Source organism: Microtus oregoni, unplaced genomic scaffold, assembly GCF_018167655.1.
Source record: "Microtus oregoni isolate MIOR12 unplaced genomic scaffold, Mior012 000021F_ref0000039, whole genome shotgun sequence".
Taxonomy (NCBI): domain Eukaryota; kingdom Metazoa; phylum Chordata; class Mammalia; order Rodentia; family Cricetidae; genus Microtus; species Microtus oregoni.
In genome coordinates, this window is record NW_024543080.1 from 3,582,104 (window position 1) to 3,597,568 (window position 15,465).

Genomic DNA, 15,465 nt, shown 5'->3' on the forward strand with positions numbered 1-15,465 from the left:
AAATCATTACAGTATTCAGGTATTTCAGTATCCACTCGTACTAAACACACGGCATTACTTGTTCTCAGCAGTTCCCTTCCTGGGAAGAGTGATGCTAGTTCTCTGACCTCATCCCGGGGAGGTGACGCCCTGTAATGCAGACGGTATAATACCCTACTCATCTCCATAGGTTTGGCATAGCTGCTCACTGCAAAGAAACTACATTCATAGCGCCTATCCTCCAGAAGGATACCCATGGTCTTCTCCATCATCAGATCAGACTCCTACTCTCCAAACACTCAATGTTCTCTTTACCATTAGCGTCTGCCTACCTACATGTCAGGATGCATTTTGTTTTACATCTGGACTCTTTCTAAAAAATGGTATTTTAAGTTAGTATCGATGTATCTCATATAGACTGGTTAAAGTTCAGAACCAAGTCCGACACAGACACTGTCAAGGACTGCACTAAAGCTGTGTGCCTTCTACGGCAGGCACATCTTTAACTAGAAAACCTTAGTTCACTGGAAAACATGCTACCTTCCTAAGACTCTAGCCTACTGAACTGGATGTTTCCAGAGGTGAAAATCAGTTTCTATTGATCCAATTACACATACTTATCGCTTCCTCTCTTTATGACTAAGGTGTTCTTCCAGTTACTGAGGACTGGAAGTACAGTATGAAGTCATGAAAACTACTACTTTCCATCACACAGTAGTCTTTGGAACAGTGGAAGGTTATTGCTTCTCTCCAGAATCCACACTGTCACATTCCAACTCTGTAGACCACTAACACCTTAAACACCGTAGGTGTCTACATTCCCCAGAGTTCTAGCCTTGGCTGTTCTCCATCCACATTCTCCCAAGTTCTAAACTGGACAGTGACTGCCGGGCACACCAGTAGCTGTGGGAGACAGAGGCAGATCCCAGGGTGCTCACTGGCAAACGAGTGGAGCACACGACAGGAGTTTCAGGATAGTGAGAGACCATGTCAAGAAGAGAGACAGTACAGAGAAACAAAGATGGGAAGAGGAACAGAAAAAGAAAAGAAGGGGTTGGTAGGACCAACAGGATAGTTCAGTAGGTGAGAATACTTGCCACCAAGGATTGACAACCCGGTTCAGTCCCTGGGATCCCTGTAGTGGAAGGAAAGAACTGACCTCCCCAAGCTGATCTGCATAGTGGGCCGGGACAAGTGTGTGCATGCATGCTCTTACAATAACAAAATGTGGCTGTTTTTTAAAGTAGATTGGACTTGAGAAATGACACTCATGTTGTCTTCAGCCTTCATAGCAGGTGGAAAAATGTAAGACTGGTAAGAACGTGAGCTAGATGGTGCTACTACGTACATGAAAGAATGCACTGGAAAATGCTCAAAATATTGTTTGGGGCCCTATCACTGTGTGGTAGAGAGGGATGGCAGCAAGACTACAGGATGGGGCACAGACATCCATGCAGTCAAAACACACACATACAAATAAAAATAAATCTTAAAAGGGGAGGGTACCAACAGTGTCCATTTATTAATGACATTAAATGAATTCTTTGTCATCATCTGCAACAAGGAGTTAAATTAAATTACTTCACCCATCATACTCAGTCACCTTCTAGTAACTTTTGTAGGCTCCACAGGTAAAGGTGAATCTAAATGAGAGGGAATGTATGAAGTAGCAAGGGGCAAGAAGCAATTCTGGGATAATTACCCAAACAATACAGGTCTACTAGAAAACTGATCAAAAGCAAGTAAACAGTGCACACATATCCACATGCCCAGGGTGGATTGCAATCCTGGGAACTACATCTCATCATTCAGTAACTCAGTGTGGGAACACAGCTAACAAGTGGCAACGGAGTGTTTCCAAAATGAGCACAAAGACACACACTCCCACAGATGCCAACTCTGGAACTGGCTCATGTAGTGCTTTTACTCCAGTCTCTCCTTCATAAAACTGAAGCAACAACAAAAAGTATTTGTCCAAATCACTTTGCATCTATATTCTCAGTAGCCACAGTAGCATTCTTTAGATGGCTTTTCTGTCTCCCCAGTGCCTGCTCCTTTGGAAGCTATGTGAGCCCAGAGCTGTCTGCCTGGCTGGAAACCAGGCTGGAGGGGAGGCTGTGAACACACATAGAGAACACCCAGCATCTGTCTACCTGTCCAGTAGTCACGAGCTCATGCAGTCAGAGGTCTAGCACCTGCAAAGGAAAGGCAGTGCCAACAGCGAGTCCCTGTAATCCTAGACACGGTCGCTTTCTGCTGCAGCAGCAGCTTCTCATGGCCTTTCTCTACGGTGAAACTACTTAAGAGCTAAAAGAGGAGAATTATACAAAAATGAGTTTCAGTGGCCCGGGCCTTAGGTGCTAACAGTTACCTCCCACAGATGTGCAAACCCTGACACCCCTGTGTCTTACAAACAATGGAAACCACCGTGCCTACTACAGCCTCCTGAGTACCTTAAGTCACCTCTGCATAAACACATTATAATTCCTGACACAACATCACGCTGCATGCATTGTTGGTGGCGTGGGAAGAACATGCCCACATCTGTTTTTAATATTTTTAATCCACAGTGGGCTGAATCCAAAGGTGCAGAGGGTCAACTGCATCTTACAGCTTTTAGCCCTATTCTATGGGCACAAAAAGAGTCAAAAAAAAAAAAAGCTGGTTAAAACTGTTTGACACACAGTACCTTAGTTATAGAACTAATATGTATATAGTTACAACAACATAGTGACTTCTGGCTAAAAGCTGCCCTTAACATATACAAACTATTTCTTTGCCTAAACACATTCCTCTAATTTGAAAAAGAAAAATGCACATGCTGAAAATAAATACGGAGTCAGGAGAATGCCTCAAATATCCCTATTATTTGCTTCTGGGAACAGACTGCTTCTTCCAAGTTATTAGATTAAATGATACATATTTGATTTATTATGAAATTTAATCAGGATTACCTCACTGCTAAAGTTAATTTCCCAAGAGTATAGTCCAAATATGTTGCTTTGAATTTCACTATCTCCTGTCGTCATCATCTTCTGAGATTTGTAGTGATATAAAAATGGCTGCTTTGAAGGAAGTAAGCATGGGACGGGACATGTGACCTACAGCACAGACGTTCTGGGAGTGTGGATCTTCTCTGAGTTACATTGGTAGTGACTGGCATGGGAGGAATGCTTGGTTTCATACGCTGGGCAACTGATCTTAGCTGGGGTCTAATTTCCCTGGTACTGAACAGCCCAGAGCGGGGCCGAGGGGACGCCCAGTCAAGACAGTCTTACTCTTGCTTTATGCCTGGACTACAGCTAAGATGCTCGGGCTTTTGAGTACTTTAGCAAGATGCATGTTGGTCAGTGACAGTAGAGCAAGCTGAACAGAGTCTGCAAAGATTTAATAAGCAAATGGCAAGCGGGAAATTTGTAGGATCAGCTATTGCTTTGAATACTGTCTCCTAAATATAAAAACATGTAAAACTTAGTTGAAACATAATAAATAGACTTTTAATAAACATTCAAAATAGTGAATATATTAATATATTCCACATTTAGGTAAGAAAAAAACATGAATAAATTTTTAAGTTCATATCTGTAGTAAGAAAACTGTTCCTACTTTTAAAGAACATTTTCAAAAACTCAACATTGTGGATTCAATTATGAGTCCTCTGCCTTTAGAGCCCAAAGAAAAAGCATCAGCTTCCATGCACGTCCGAGACTCAGGAATTCCATAATTGCTAGTGCTCCGGAGTCCACACACCCAAAGGGGCCTTTCTTCAGAAGTACCTGGACCAGGGTGGGCTCTAGACACAATTCATGGATGGAAATCTTTCTCTCCTGGTCCCCATTGTCATAAATAAGAGCATATGATCATTTTGTCAAGTTGAGTGTGAATCCCAGAAATGGGAAGTCACTCAGACCAAAACCTGAGACTATGGTGACTAAGATAAGCAATGCAGATGTGGGTAGATTAGTAAGAACAGCAACTAAAACAGGTGCTGAGTTTTAAGTCTCTTGCTTAAGATCCTGCAGGGAAATTCTAAGTTAGTACCAGAAGCCACATGAAAGCCAAGAAATGGCTGAATGAGCACACACACAAATTCTGGCAAGAGAAGTGTTCATCCATCTCATCACCTCATGCACAGAGCTGCGAGGTAACGGATGCGTCAGCTACTCACGACCTCAGCAACATAAGCAGCATTTACTAAAGTGGAATAACTTGACCATTTGCTAAGTGTCTACATGAAAACAAACGGAAGAATTCTTCTTCATCAGCAGAAGATGCTCCATGAAAGCACCTTTTGAAGGCTTGGCTAGAGTCTTATATTATTCAGATTTACTTCTTCCACCTGAGAAATGAAGCTGTCAGTCTGACATCTTCTCTCAGCGGTTAAAGTGAAGATGCACAGGCACTGAGGACAGCGGTTCTGGTGCTAGTGGTCCTCAGTAAAGGGCCACTGTCCCTGCTACTGACCGGACTATCTTCACAGAGTGCCTAGCTACACACCTGACGGTTCTAAGAATGGAGGAACGAGGTCAAGGAAGTAATAGTAAGTCTATCAGCTGTCCGTATTGACCCCTCAACACTAGGCTCCCACAACACTAGAATGAGTCTGTAAGGTTTGCTATGATCTTTTTTTGTCTCCATTTTACACATCTTCAAACCTATTTCCCATGTCTACAGACTGCCATGCCCCTGATATCTTCTCAAAAGTATGTACTAGTACCAGCAAATTTCAGTTCCTCAGCTTTCTCTTCCATCTTTCCACTGTTTTGTAACCATGACCCCGTTTAACGGCTTCAACTATTTCCTGAAAGGTTACAATAACAAGGGATTTCCAGAGCTCTAGTTCAGTCTCTTTACATAAGGAATGTGACAGCTACTACATATATTAACACCACAGTGATTTCCCCTGCTGCAGACACTATCTTCAAACTCTGACCAGTAATTTGAAATCACCCTTTGGATGGAGTAGCAGCATCAGCAGCTAAAGTTCAGCATAGCCTACCAATGCACTGCCAAGTCCACCCAGAAGCTGATCTGCTTCCTTTTTGCCCTTTACGACAGCATGCCAGAGCAGTGGAAGGCACTGCCATACTGGTCCTTGTTATTTCTGTTTCAGCAAAGTGCTTTTGTTGAGCTGTATAAGCTCTTTGAGGGTACTTTATAGTCTTCCAAACACAGAACGTCTTTGTAGTAATTTATGTCTTTCACAGATAGGTAAGACTGATGTCAAAGCTCATCACCTTAGCAAACTGTGAGACACTATGCTCCTCTACGTATCGGGACACCTCCATGTTTCCTGTCACGACATCTGAACAATGAGTGACAGAAGCAAGAATTACTGGGAGGTTCTGAAAATAAGCTTACCTCAGCAAACAATATAAAATCAGGTATTCACCAAAAGAATGTCAAAGTACAAACTGAACAATTCTGGGTTGGTAACTTTTCACAAAAGACAATTCCTAGGTGTTCAAATTTCCAAGAGACAGTGTTGCACAATCTGAACAAGAACTTCAATACCAAATCCAAATTAGGAGGCAATATCTATCACGGCATTTCTTTGGCTAGATTTTTATATAGGTGTTACAGTATTCTCTTAAATACTTCATTTAAAATTAAGGTCTTAGTTCATGACTGACTATTTTAGATCAGTCCGGCAAAGTACACACTCTGAAATTCACAATCTGCACCCAAGAGCCACATCACTGAAAAAGTCCATGTGTGGAGAGAAGACAGCACATTCTTTCTACATTGCGACTTTTCTCGCTGGCTTTCCACTCAGAGGGCAAACAGCTGGTACACTTTTAATCATGTAAGAAGCTTCCAGTGTCAAGCAAATTTTGTTTCCATGCTCTTTTCTTTACTGTCAGATTACAGAGCATAAATGGCTTGCACTGCTACTGGGATTACACGCCGTCTGTCGTCTCAGCACTCGGGCAGTGGAGGGGCTGGCGCGTTAAAGCACACTGTGAATTGGTAGCATACTGCCTGCCATCATTTCCCTGCAATTTATCATGTTAGGCCTCAGGATTAGTGGATTAGGAAAAGGTTTTATCAAAATCTGCACTGCTGCTCTGAAGGCAGGCCAAGTGGCAGAGTCCAAATTCAAGAAGAAAACCATACAAGTTGTGAACTGTATTTTCAAACTTAGGATGCCATAAAGTGAGCTGTTTTATTGTGTGACTCAAGACTCATGAACTGAATATAAATTACATACCTTCTCACTTTACAACCTTTAGACCCAAGCTTCGTTAAACCTGAACCAAATTAAAAATTAAATGCAAAGTAAGAAATCTAAAACTTCAGTGACTTAATATGGCCATGTGTAGAAAACCTTCAAACACATTTTCAGAATTTCAGTAACCTTTTGAATGTTTCAGAAGTTGTATCTGATTAAACAGGACCATCTATACTGTAACAGAGTCACATTTCCTGCTTTTCAAAGCTACTGGGGACAACAACAAGGATTCTGGGAAGGACCAGAATCAGAAAATTAGTATTATGTCTGAGTATTATCATCTCACTGGGCCAGAAGAGCATTTCTGGTAGTGACAGGAGAGTCATTAGTAGTGAGGAAAATGAATGGCATTTGACAAGCAGAAAATGAATGGCATTTATAATCTTGACAAGCAGAAAAAAAAATCACATACATTAAGGAAAACTTTATTATTAATACTATTAATGTATTCTTATTAATAATTTGTAGCTAAGAAGACTATTTTGAGCAACTTAAGAGTATGTTTGGCAATAATAAGATGGTCCTTTTTCTGTATAAAAATTTTAATGTTTTATATTGTTCAAAAACACATCTGAGTTAAATTCTATTTTCATCCCAGCTCCTATTAATCAAACTACATATCTATTTTTTCAACCAAGTCTTACTTTCCCTCTTTGTAGCTCATGGCCAAGCGTGACAGTTTCTCCTGAGATCCCACCACTCAGGAGGCCGAGCAGGAGAGTTTGAGCTTGACGGTTGTGCTATTATCAAAATCCTGTCCTAATCTCTCCCTCCACCCAAAGAAAAAGGACCTATTATTTTATTATATTACCTTTTACTCCAAGGGAATCCTCAACTAATTTTTAAAAATATATTCTAGCTAGCTATGGTAGTGTACTCCTTTAATCCCAGGGCTCGGGAGGCAGAGGCAGGAAGATCTGGAGTTTCAGGCCAGCCTGGGGGTCATAGTGAGACCCTATCTTAAATATTAATTAATTAATTCCAGTATCTGGAATTTTAGCTTTCAACCAAAATACATTAGAATATGTGAGAAATAAGAAACATTTTAAGTGAATGGCAGACAGCATATTAAAATGTATATGCTAAAATAACACAGTGCTTAAAAAGAATGCACTTTAAATACCAATGTATTTGGTGTCGGTTTGCAAAAGCGCTCAGCAGGGAAGAGCACCTGTCACCAGGCCTGACAAACTGAGTTCAATTCCTGGAGCCCACATGGAGGAAAGAAGGGACCAGCTCCCACAGTTACCCTCTGACCTCCACTGTGAACAGCACTCTCCACCACCCACACAATCAAAGTGAGAGTTCAGCAGCAGACCAGCACGGAGGGGAAAGTATAAAACCACGTGTATAACCCTTGCTTGAGAGGCTAGACTAACAGCAAACGGTCTCAAAATAGCGAGGAGAGGAAAAGTATAACCTAATCAGAGAAGAAAAAGCGCAGATCAATTCCAAGCTTATTCTAGAAAATCAGTGTACTTGATCTACCTTAAAGGGGAAACATAAGCTAGAAATAAAGGACCGAGCAGAAAGCTCGGCCTCAAGATCCCAGAGGAACGACTGGCATATCATGAGAAGTTACCTACGAAGGCCCTTGTCTTACATCAAACAGGCAAACTTGGGGTGAGAGAAGTACATTTCACAGTTCACACTAGAAAATCATGAACATATGAAACACAATCACGTGTGTTCACAAAATGAAGTACACCTTGAATCGATGTAGTTACAACAGGAAGTACTTCAAAATCTTTCCCCATGAAAATCTGAAGCCTGGATGACTTCTCAGATAAATCCTCCTAAATATCTTAGGGCAAACATGCAGACCAGACACTACCTCCTGCAGGGTATAGAAGGAACATTCCTAACCTGCTTCATAAGGTCATAACGCTGACTAAAACCTGTAACCAGGGTAATAGCCTCTATAAGGTGAAATCCTTTAAAACTGAAACCAGCAACAGTTTTTCGATAAGCCCCATTATGGTAGAGCTGGCTGCTACTCCCTGTGGGCGCTTCTCCATCCCTCCCACTGCCCCACACCATGGTGCACTTGGTCATCTGTACCAAGTTAAATAGCTCTGCCAGCATAGGAAATACTGCATCTAGTAAGCAGGACTCCTTCTGTCCTTCAGGTTCACTGTACCGTTCACCTACTGTGGGAAGGGAGAGACGGACATTCGTTTGCTGACATTCTTACACTGGACGACAGAGGAAAATTATGACAAAGAAATGTGCAAAACTATAAAGTATCCCCAGAAATTAAATATACCACACCTAAGAAATATGATGCCCACTTGCAATTAGAAATAATGGGAAATAAAGGGGATTTCTAAGATGCAAATAGACAAAGAAAACATTGCAAATACTTTAAACTAAAAGATCAATCCAAGATGCATAGTATCCTCATACTGAAAAAAAAACACAGAAAATATGTATTTCAGACTGAAAAGACTTATTAGGTCTCCGGTATAGTAAGTAATTAAGTTGATTTAGACCAGAGTAACATATCTTGAAGACTACAAGTTAAGATGCTAAAAGCGTCCAAGGAAAAAGGTGGCAGGGTTGAAGGCCACATCATGGCATCACACTTCTCAACACCTTGGGAGAAGGACCAAGTGAAAGAGAACCTTCAAACTCCAGAGCAAACCCCAGCCCTGGAAGGCTGGGACAGGAGGATCTGAAGTGTAAACCTGACTTGGACTAAAAACAGAGATTCCCCCACCCAACTAAAAAAATAAAAAATAAAAATCACAGAAAAAAAAATACGCAACTTGGAATTGTTTTCTCACCCAAATTGTCAACCAAGTGTCAGCATGCTTCCTGAGACTGAGCAGCTTCATTACTACTTATGCCAGGCATGAAGAAAAGAAAGAAAAAAGAAAAAAAAACACAAGGAGTATAGGTATTAGTTCTTCTTGGAAGTTCTGGTAGAATTCCGCATTGAAACCATCTGGTCCTGGGCTTTTTTTGGTAGGGAGGTTTTTGATAACCTCTTCTAATTCTTCGCGACTAACAGGTCTATTTAGATTGTTCACCTGGTCCTGGTTTAACTTTGGTATATGGTATTTATCTAAAAAAGTGTCCATTTCCTTTACATTTTCCAGTTTTGTGGCATATAGGCTTTTGTAGTAAGATCTAATGATTCTCTGAATTTCCTCTGTGTCTGTGGTTATGTCCCCCTTTTCATTTCTGATCTCATTAATTTGCAAATTCTCTCTCTGCCGTTTGATTAGTTTGGATAGGGGTTTGTCAATCTTGTTGATTTTCTCCAGGAACCAGCTTTTTGTTTCATTGATTCTTTGGATTGTTTTCTGTGTTTCTATTTTGTTGATTTCAGCCCTCAGTTTGATTATTTCCAGTCTTCTACTCCTCCTAGGTGAGTCTGCTTCTTTTTTTTCTAGAGCTTTCAGCTGGACTGTGACTGAAAAAGCATGGGATAAAACTGGACTCTCTGAGCATGGCGAACAATGAGGGCTGATGAGAAGCCAAGGACAATGGCACGGGGTTTTGAACCTACGTAATGTGCTGGCTTTGTGGGAGCCTAGCCAGTTTGGATGTTCACCTTCCTAGAAATGGACGGAGAGGGGAGGACCTAGGACTTACCACAGGGCAGGGAACCCTGACTGCTCTATGGACTGGAGAGGGAGGGGGAGAGGAGTGGAGGGAGGGGGAGAAGGGTGGGAGGAGGGGGAGAAGGGTGGGAGGAGGGGGAGAGAAATGGGAGGCTGGGAGGAGGTGGAAACTTGTTTTTTTTTTCTCCTTTTCTCAATAAAAAAATGGAAAAAAAAAAGCTTAACCAAGTTAAAAAAAAACACACAAAACAACAAAACACCATAGTTGCTTTATCAGAAAAAAACAAACAACAAAAGAAACAAAAACAAAACAAAAAAACAAAAGACCCCAGGAAATTCAAAAATTTCCATGAAGACTAAAAAGCAAAAGAAACCACTAAGAGAGTATGACAACATGAAGCAACCAATTCCAAATGGAGAGGAATTAATAGAGTCCATAATAAAGTAAGCACGCAAAACCACAAAAATCACAGCAATAATCAGCAACAAACAAAGAATCATAGCAATGCATCAGGCAGAGGAACCAACAGCAGCAACAAGAGAACCTTGCAGAGGGGGTGACTGGCATGCTGAATCTGGGAGATGAGGGACCTTTACATAGACGAAACTGTACCTAGGCTGGGCAGAGGGCACAGCAGGAAAAGTACTCGCTACACAAAAGGCAGGACCAGAGAAGTTCAGATCCCGAGAGTCCAGACATATAAAGTAGGGGGAGCGTAGGAGTCCCCTGAAATCCCAAAGGCTGAAAGGTGGAGACAGGACACGGATACCATGAACGAGCTGGATAGCCGGAAAGGGCAAGCTCTGGGCTCTGAGAGGGGCCTTGCCTCAAGGAGGAAGTTGGAAAGTGATTAAGGAAGATGTCCAGATTCTAACATAAAGTTGAGGGGTATGTTTTTGGGGGGTTTGTTGCTGTTGTTGCTTTTACTTTATTTTATTTTATTTGCATGTGGCGTGTACATATGTACTGGAGATCAAAGGCATAATGAGTACACACTCTACTACTGGGCTACACTATACTGCCAGCCCCAGAAAGCGTATTAGGAGAGCGCAGTCATTTATTTGAACCTTCACTGTTATTTGGCACGTGACTGTATATACACAATCAAATGTATGCACATGAGAAGGGCTAACAGTATAAATAATCTTAGTAAATCCATGTGTGTCAAAATAAAAATCTTACACATGCCATCTAAAATCAATTTGGGAGGCAGTTAAACAAAAAATTAAAAATTTAGCATGATATATTAAAATGCCAGAAGAAAATAATTATCTCTGGAGAGTTTTAACAAAAAGGGGACAGGAAAGGATCAGTCATGGAAGACTTTCTTGCTAAATTTGACATTTTAAACTATATGCATTATTTATATTATATTTAATTACATGTATGTGTATGCATCTGCATGTGGTATGTGCACACTGAGTGCAGGAGCCCATGGAGGCCAGACATGTTGGTTCTCCCTAGAGCTGGAGTTATGAAAACCAAACTCAAATCCTCTGAGAGAGCAATAAGCACTCCTAACCACTAAGCCATCTCGAGTCCCACGTTAAAATAAAAATTATTTTAGTAATTTTAAAATTTTAAAATTATTTTATAAAATAGGCTGGAAAAAGATAAAATTTAAAAATCAGTTAAAAGTCTTAAGGTTTAAAGCTTGTACTAGTTAGTTTTAAGGGCAGCTACAATCATTTTGGAAAAGGGAATCACAATTGAGAAAATGATCACACCATATACCCTGTGGACAAGCCTGTTACCTCTCTCCCCACCTGCCTTCAAATTCAGCCTCTTTTCCATTTATATTGCATGCATACATGTACATGTATATACATATTTATTCCGAAACACACCTGCTCAATCTCTACAATGTTACTTCCAAGCATGTTGCCAGGGCTGACTGTGTGATACTGGATGACCAGTGGGTGTGCTCTTCCAGCTTTTTGCTCTCAGCATCCCTTAATAGTTTCGAACAATTTTTCTCTTTTAAAATAAAAGATAGTTTGGAGTGATGCATACTTGCTATCCCAGCATTGGGAAGGCAGAAACAAGATGAAGATCTCAACCTTGAGCATGGGCAACTGAAGAAGGAAGGTCATTGGCTAATAAAGGAACTGCCCTGGCCCATTTTATTGGTTAGAGGATAGGTGGGAGGAGTAAACAGAACAGAACGCTGGGAGGAAGAGGAAGTGAGCTCAGTCCCGACAGCTCTGCTCTCGGGAGCAGAGGCCTGAGAGAGACGCCATGCTCCTGGCTCCTGGGCAGACGCACGCTAAGAAGCTCCGACCCAGGATGGACATAGGCTAGAATCTTCCCGGTAAGCGCACCTAGGGGCGCAACACAGATGATTAGAAATGGGCTAAATTAATATGTGAGAATTAGCCTAGAAGAGGTTAGATAGAAATGGGCCAAGTGGTGTTTAAAAGAATACAGTGTCCGTGTAATTATTTCGGGGCATAAGCTAGCCTAGCAGGCAGCTGGGGTGCTGGGGACGCAGCCCCGCCGCCCCTATTACTACATATGGCGCCAACGTGGACAACTGAATCCACAAAAAGCCTAAAAAAATCTTGGGAAAGAGTAAAGCATGTTTTCTTGATAGTGACAATTTCTTGGGTCTACTCTGCTTGCTAGAGGCAAGCAAGCGCCTCATCTAAGAGAAGCTTCCTGACTCAGCTTCAGCTGCAAAACCCTGCAGCTCTTAAGAGGTCCTGCCACGAAACACTTAAATGGTGTTGACTAAAAGCTGAACGCATGCTTTTCGGTTTTCAGCCGTAGCAGGAAAAAAGCTGCGCCGTTTAAAAATGCCGGCTTTCTGGGCCATCCTGCCAGGGCAAACTCTGACTGTTTGAGGCAGGAGGGCCAGCTACCGAGAGAGGACTTGAGTGTTGTCTGTTGTAGCTCACTTGCTGGCAGGGACCTTGAAATGCCATACAGTTGTTGCAGTAAACATGGCTACAGCCTGTATATCCGCCATGAGGATGGAAAGCTAAGGAATGGACTGGATCTAGCTGGCAAAGCCACGCCTTTAGTCCTACTGATATTGCTTGGTAAATTAAGACTCGTGTGGTCAGAAAAAGAGAGATATACAGTAAAGAGAGATTCAAAGACAAAGAAAATTTCTGAATGGTTTAAAGTGTGTTGAAAATATATGCAGACTAAAAGTTGAAGTTCTTAAAGTAAAAAACAAAAAAAGGAAGAGAGTTGTTGTGTGTGGTAGCACACGCCTTTAATCCCAGTGCCTAGAAGGCAGAGACAAACAGATCTCTGTGAATTCAAGGTGTAATAGTGTACACCTTTAATCCCAATGCCTGGGAGGCAGAGACAGGCGGATCTCTGAGAGTTCAAAGACAGCCTGATCTACAGAGTTACTTCAGGTCAAAGATACAGAGAATCTGTCTCAAAAAGCAAAAAGTTAAAAGTAAAAATAAATGAAATAGAGGTTAAAACAAAGCTGTACAAAGATGGAAAATAGACAGAGAATTTTGATACTGTATGCTATTATGCTCTCTTTAAATTATTTAAATGCTGAGGAAGGAGCAACAGTGAACATCTTCAGAAAATTGCTTCGCTCAACTGCCAACTGAGATGAAACTAGCACACAGGTTATACCATGAAAGACCCAATTAACGACGCCCCCATTCAGCAGGAAGCAGTTTGGAGAGAAAAAACTGCGCCCATGTTCCCAAATATGGTTTATAAACGTTCTTTTACATTTAAAGGGGGATATGATAGAGATATGAATAATTTACATTGATATGGATTTTGTTTTAGTGATTTAAATTTAAGGTCAATTTTGTTATATGTGTAAGTGTTTCTGATTTTGATTAAGGTATTGTGATTGTGTAGTTCATTTAAATATGTACTGTATAATTAAGAAATATAGGTTGTTAATGGATAATCATTGATAATAGTAAAGCTTGTAGTCATGTTAGATTTTCTAGATATATAGAGATATATTTTAGATAGACATTCTTCATGTCTTTCAAAGATTACAGAATAGGACATTTAAATGTTTTAATAACTTAGGACTTTTCATGACAATGAGACACTCTGCTCCTGGCAGCACCAATCTACTTCAAGAGGAAGATGGGCATCGAAGAGGATCCTTATGGAGTTTGATAGCCATTTGGGCAAGAAACTGCTCTTGCCTGGACTATTGCATAAACTGGACACAGAGAACCCACAGAGAGAGGACTACTGAACTTGCCTAAGATGAGATGATCTTTCGGGGTTCCTGATTCATCAAAGAGTCTGCGAGACATTCTGCAGGACACAACAGATAGTGACTGAACTGACTTTGAATTTTCCTGCTTTATGGAAATGTCTGCTGGATGCCATGGGCCTGAAGGCTGAAGGTGGATGCCCCAAAGGTACAGAGGAACTTTGGGTGACTGTCCAGGCAGCGAGATGTCTCTGTCATTTCTAGAGTTTTAAAAGTTGCTTTTTTCCTGTTTGCTTAGGTAGTATTGTATCTTTCTGGAGTCTTTGATGGAGTTAAGAATAGTTAGTTATAGTTTTCCTTAGTTATGATAAAGATTATTGTAACTTTTACTTGATAACTGTTTTGTTATATGTAATTTTGCTATGTTAAAGTTAAAGCTTTTTTTTTGTTTAAACCGAAAAAGAGGAAATGATGGAGGAAGGTCATTGGCTAATAAAGGAACTGCCCTGGCCCATTTTATTGGTTAGAGGATAGGTGGGAGGAGTAAACAGAACAGAACGCTGGGAGGAAGAGGAAGTGAGCTCAGTCCCGACAGCTCTGCTCTCGGGAGCAGAGGCCTGAGAGAGACGCCATGCTCCTGGCTCCTGGGCAGACGCACGCTAAGAAGCTCCGACCCAGGATGGACATAGGCTAGAATCTTCCCGGTAAGCGCACCTAAGGGCGCAACACAGATGATTAGAAATGGGCTAAATTAATATGTGAGAATTAGCCTAGGAGAGGTTAGATAGAAATGGGCCAAGTGGTGTTTAAAAGAATACAGTGTCCGTGTAATTATTTCGGGGCATAAGCTAGCCTAGCAGGCAGCTGGGGTGCTGGGGACGCAGCCCTGCCGCCCCTATTACTACAGGCAACATATCAATGCAATAACAAACATGACAGACAGATGAACAGATGATGGATGGAAGGACAGACAGACAGATGGGCAGACAGAAGAACGGCACAATTCCCTAACAAAACCAGTGTAAAGAACATTAGATTTGAGACAGTGGTTCCTCTTAAATTCCTAAAACATTATTATTAGACTTAATTTTACAGCATTTTGATTCATAAGTGTACTGTTTTAATTTTATATAGTGTCCTCTGTATGATTTGAGCTACTCAGACTGTATCTAGCAGACTCAAGGACAATGGTTAGTGCGCCTGCTCATCTCCAGAGCTCACTGCTCTCACTAGAGATTTTTCCCTCCCACACACAACTATTTCCTAAAGTTTAAAGGGAAGTTAATTTTAGTTTCAGAAGATTCATTCATTCTACAACTACAGGAAAACAAATAACCCCCCATACCTATGTTTACCTAAAAATTATATAAAGGTATTTCTAAGCTTTCTAGTACCTAGAAATATCTACTATAGATTTTTTTATTTTAATTAAACTTTGAGTCTGATAAGTATCAAATTAACATTGCTCTCCCAGCAAACCCTTCTGTCACAGGCACACTTGCTCCTTTACTTAGTTTCCAAATCAAGT

The 15,465-nt window shown here is 41.1% G+C and overlaps 1 protein-coding gene across 2 annotated transcripts in view; it reads right to left on the reverse strand.

The window, feature by feature from the left end:
* The window catches only part of Bmp2k (BMP2 inducible kinase), a 99,244-nt gene that overhangs the window by 5,162 nt on the left and 78,617 nt on the right, over positions 1–15,465 (reverse strand). The gene's annotated exons all lie outside the window — the stretch shown is intronic.